The following is a 6117-nucleotide window of genomic DNA, read 5'->3' on the forward strand; positions in this document are numbered from 1 at the left end:
GTGTGTGTGTGTGTGTGTGTGTGTGTGTGTGTGTGTGTGTGCGTGCGTGTGTGTGTGCGTGCGTGTGCGTGGAGACTGGCGTCAGATAGTCAACTGAAGCAGCAGTAGAGTCCAGCAGCTCTGGACCCTCTCAGATTTCCTCCAAGTACTCTGTTCCCAGAACACACTTGTTGATAAATTTAGTCTTGAGCACTCACTGCAAGTCGCACAAGCATCCACTTCTCAGATTCAGTAGTCAAAGAACTCATCCAGAACCACCCAGGAGAGCCTTAGCACCATCTTGAAGAGATTTAATCAGAATTAGGAGGGTAGGATTTTCTTTTAAAGAGCACCTGCATCTGTCAAGATATGGAGCCATGACCCACATGGAAGAGCAAGACTCCAGCAGCCACAGTGAGGATGACAGCCTCAACGACAGCTGGTCCTGGGTAACAAAACCAAAATAATATGTACCGCAGGCTATGTATAATAGTTGTGTATTTAAATCTGTACGGGTTAATTGTTTAAATCCAAAACCTAAATAAAATGTTGACCAGCTAGCAATACAAAGCACAGAGAAACTCAGATTACAACACACAGTGAGAGAGTGTGACTTTCTCTGCTCAGGACGCCAGATTACTCCACTATATCTTTACATAGCAAATTGTTGTTCACTATATTAATGTTCTGAATATTGAGTACAGCCCCTTTAAAATGTGTTAATTTCAGAATACATTATTAGAAAGACTGCATCAATGGTAATTTCTAGGCAGTTAAGTGGTTCTTTTTCATTTTTATTGATCTGACCATTTTATATTTTGCTAAAGGCATTACTATCCTATTACTTATATTCGTAAAAGGTCCCCAAGCACCATTACTGTATCGGCGACTAAAATACCTACGCTGGAAACAACCAGCAGCAGGGAAGTAGGCTTGGATTGCCCATGTTAGACGTGTATGGTGGAAAATACTGAGCTGAACTGAACTAAATTACAGCTATATGAAGTGGAAGCATTTATTAGGGAAATTATGGTAACTGCCTTTATATGGAGAGGAAAATAGTTCCAAGAAGTGCATGGCAACACCAACTTATTACTGAGAATTATTTGTAATATTAAGACTTTGCAAGGCGGGAGGCCTGTGTGAAGATGGAGAAAGGCATTAGGGAGAGATGGATGTGAGGAGGGACCAACTGACCAGTCAGAGGGTCTTCAGTTGCTTTCCTAGAAAACTAGGCTGTGTCCTGAAAACACTGTGATGAAATAGCATGCTCATTCTGTGTGTGTGTGTGTGTGTGTGTGTGTGTGTGTGTGTGTGTGTGTGTGTGTGTGTGTGTGTGTGTGTGTGTGTGTGTGTGTGTGTGTGTGTGTGTGTGTGTGTGTGTGTGTGTGTGTGTCTGTGTCTATGTGTCTGTATTTGTGAGAGAAAGTGTTTCTTTGTTTGTGTCCATCTGCTGTACTTTACAGCCTGTTCTCAGAGTGTATGCAGGTTCATAAAGTTAAAACATGTGAGCTTTTGTTTGTGTGCCAGGTCATCAGCTCATATCTCCCCGCATGACCTTAAGCCCACGTACTTATAAAGGCATATTACACCACAGCTAGCCAAACTATTTCATAACAGTCCCACCATGCAGAGACCTGTAAGTGGCTCTGTGGGCTCAGGCAGCACCTCCACACTTCCTCCTCCTCCTATAATAGATACCTGAAGTTAAGTCTTGACATTATTTTGTCCCTCTGATTACCGTTGGCCTCTGTTGAGACATATTATTATTTATGTTCATTTAAATATGACATATGGTCATCTGTAGCCTCAAAGTTTTTTTGGGTGGAAAGACAGTATTGTGTGTCACGTTTACTTTAGATTCCCCCTTTTCCATTTGGCTGCAAACCTCAAACTACATGTCAGACTAGTCTTTTAGCCCTTTTGTTGTGTCAGGTAGTGCATCACAGAATGCGTGTCATGCTGTTTTGAATTTGAATGACGCATGTCCAGTACACATACAATTTGGAAACCTTTATTGTTCACAACCTTGAATGCTAGGCCAGCTTCCGAGAAACTTCACCACCGCCTGTATATATTGCTAAAGATAAAACAATGTCTATATGCACTGTATAGACAAAATGATGACTTATTTATGATGCTCATAACCTTTGGAATCTAACAACTACTCCACATTATATGAAATGATTGGAATTGTTATTCCAGCCACACGAACAGCATGTGCTTTTCTCTTCATTCAAGAGTTGGGAAGGAATGTCCTTTTGAGGGTCAATTTATAGCACTGAATGATAGACAGCCCTTTGACTAATAAATCATAAGGAAGATGTTTGTTCCAGCATTATTTATTTAGATCATAACATCATTTGTGGGATTCATAAGAAAGCTTTAATCAGCCATGTCTGGCCCTGTCAACCAATTTTTCAGATTTTTCTCAAACTCTGAAGCATGCCTGTTAGGACTATGGTTAGGACTCCACATTGGGGGTGGATTCAATAGTTCAGTTGCTATGTATGGCTCAGGCAGCCTTTCTGATTGGCTCATGCAGCCCTACACCCTAGAAAACACCCCCGTCTCTGTGGTGATGAAAAGAATGTATTCTTGACCCCAGAGAGAGTTCCTGGGAGAGATTAGGCTACCCCTGTCCCAGCAAACCACCTTCTTCCCTCCTCTCTCTCCACACATGAGCTGCAGTGAATGAAATTCCTGAAGAGCACATATTACAGTTGCATGCCCTTCGAATGTGCTTCTCTTCAATTCAATACCCCTGTTGAATTCCAAAACATGCAGCCGATGTGATGCACTAAACATTTAAGTGCGGTTTAAGGAAATTAAGCTTAGCTAAACGGCTGCTGGCTGTAGCTTCATATTTACCACACAAACAATACAGTAATATATAGCTCCTCATTTACTGTAACTACCGTATTTCTCAAAATGTCTAACTATTTCTTTAAATGGTAATACATTTTTAGGAAGCATAGAAATAAAAAAAATAGTGAAGCAGGAGACAAAATAAAGAGATAGATTAATTAGATTAGAGATAGTTAGATAGATAATTAAAACAAAATGATTTTGATAATCCATTTATAAATCCATTGGTTGCGTTGCACAATGGAGTAAATAAACCAGTTATTCTCTATTGTCACACCTCTAACTTTTTTTCTCTCAATCAAGCATCCGCACAAACATTAACATTCTGCAAATTCTCTGTTTTGCCTACTCCATATTCTCTCTGTCTGTCTCTCCCCTCCCTCTCCGCCTCTAGTTGGCTTCTTGTTGCTCCCTGATGAATGGCTCAGTTCTTAGAAAACTCAACACGTGTTTCTTTGTTCCCTCTCCGGCTGCCTGGTGCTTATTTTGTGTGTGTGTGTGTGTGTGTGTGTGTGTGTGTGTGTGTGTGTGTGTGTGTGTGTGTGTGTGTGTGTGTGTGTGTGTGTGTGTGTGTGTGTGACCAGTGACAGTAGAAATGTAACCAGAAAATCATGAACTGTATAACATGTTGTAACTGGGACTTTGTGTGCGCACACACACACACACACACACACACACACACACAAACACACACACACACACACACACACACACACACACACACACAAAACCCATTCTCTCACATTCCTCGAAAGAAGTTTAACAAAGAGACGTGGTAGAAGTTAGATGTGAACTCAGTTGGATGTTTGTTGGCAGTGGCTGGTTCTCAGAATCATTTAGCAACAACTAAAAAACACTGTGTGACCCAGTCAGGGGAGACTCTCTAAAGTAAGAACTCTGTGTCCAAACTCGACTCTGAGGTCAGGGAATAGCACCTTACATAATCTTCCTATAGGTTGGTTACTGTAATAGTGGAACTGAACTGGTTTTGTTTGTTTGTGCAGCAGCAATTTTCCTAACTTTACAGTAACTTTATTGTTATTGTGAAATAAATTTGGTTTGAGACATGCATTAAACCTATACATTTTCTGCACAGACTTAGACTAAGCACATTTTAGTCACATTAAGTATTTAATTACTGGTATATAGATTGATTGATCTTGTCTCATCATCATACTCTGCTGCACTCTGCACTCATTGTGTCCGTCTCTTTCCTTTATACAGACACGTACATTTTCATGATCTCTTGATGTTCACTGTTACAGTGGCCGTATCTCTGTCAGTCTGCAGCCTTCTTCTATTTCTGAAAAGGGCATATTTAAATATGTACATGCATATGTGTCAGAAGTACTCTAGCAATGACAATAGATTCTTCTCAGGCTTCTTTCTGTCTATTTCTAATCTGTCAGCATAATGAGGCAACTACTAGGCCTGTAACATTTGTTACATAATTGTCTAATTGTCAATTGTTTTTGTACATAATCACAGTTTCTTTGTTTAACCGCAATTAATTGCTAACATTAGCTAACATTAGCTAAGTTCTTAAGGCGTATGACTGGTCATTGTTGATTTTGTGTAGATATGCCAAATTGTAGTTATATAAGTGGTCAGATTATATATTTTTATTATTATTTAAATTGTTAGTTGTTGGCACTTGAGCCTATACATGTTCATAGCATAAAAAAATGACAAGGGGGATACAGTTAGAAAAAATGCTTTATGATAATAAAGAGGACTGGTGTTGTTTACTTCATAGGCTGTATACTTGTGTAATTACATTATCTGGGTTACATAACAGTGATATAACCAAAAGATGTATCCTGGAATTCATTCAAAACTTTAATTGGTTTAAAAAAGTAATAAATAGATATTTTTAAATTTGACTGAAAGTCATTTTTTTGAGACAATTAATTGTACAGCAAAATTTTGAATTGTTACAGCTCTACACCTCCACTACTGAGTGACCTGACAAAAACACATAGATACTGTAGGCTAAATACTGTACTTACATTACACTTCTTATTACTTGATATTAGGTGTTAATATGTATTAAATAACAGTGACAGTTTCCTCACTTAGAAATAGTTTGTCAGTTTGAGCGTTCTTGCTGAGAGTTAAATGATAGATAGAGATCTTCTCATCTAACAGCATCAGCAAGAAAGCAAATAAGTGTCTTTTCCCAAAATGTAGACCAGTTATTTTCAATTGTGGCCAAATTGGAACTTCCTGAAAGACAATATTATTACACAAAGATAGCGTACAATGTTGCAGTTGCAGAGTTGTGGTTAATGTGGTTTCTTCATCTGAACAGTGTAATAAGTCTAACGTGCTGCTACTTCTAGTTAAAAACTGCGTAAGCTTTACATTCTTAATTTGCTAAAGTTAAGTCTGGCATTTGGGAATCAAAACATACTAATAATTGATTTGGAAAACATTTTGAAAACTGGGACACAGTCAGTACGTTGCACAACTACAGATGCCTTCAAGTCTTCTGAATGTCACTGCTATTCTTGTCTCCTCTGCTCCAATGCAGCAGTAAACATGTCATCCCTGTGGAAGATTTTACTGATCTCATGTAACCTTATGGCTTCAACTTACATTATTGTATTAGTGTTTACATATTATGGACAATACTGTGCAGATTTAACATGGCACTGTTTGATAACTGACACTTAGCCTGACAGCACTATGTATGGATCGATGTCCAGAAAAAAACAAGCCGAAAGATTGGAATGATGATATTTTTTTATCAGTCACCTTAAACTGCACAATTAATGAAATCCTAGTTTTTATCCACGACGTTCCACTTCCGGGATTGGTCCATTGCCGCCGGAAATTTCACCTGATGTCACGTCCATTACCTTCCGCTTTCTTTGTGTTGTAATTTTAAACTCCGGTGGATTTCTGAGGACTATGGTTAACTGCTCCTCAGATCTCTGCAGGGTGAATCCAGACAGCTAGCTAGACTATCTGTCCAATCGGAGTTTTCTGTTGCACGACTAAAACAACTTTTGAACGTACACATTTTCCACCAAGACAAGTTCCTTCCCGAGGCTATTTTGCAGCAGCACCGTTGCTCTGTCCGGCGACGATTGGTTTAAAGAAATGCCAATAAACCAGAGCATGTTTTTAAAATCCAAACTTCAGAGAAACACTTGAAACACGGCTAAAATAAAACATCAGAGCAGCTGTTTTAACCTGCAGCTTTACAGCATCTCACCTGCTGAAAACAACTAGCATCGGAGGAACTAGAAATACATCCTTCTTCTT

This window comes from Sander vitreus, chromosome 1, assembly GCF_031162955.1.
Source record: "Sander vitreus isolate 19-12246 chromosome 1, sanVit1, whole genome shotgun sequence".
Taxonomy (NCBI): Eukaryota; Metazoa; Chordata; class Actinopteri; order Perciformes; family Percidae; genus Sander; species Sander vitreus.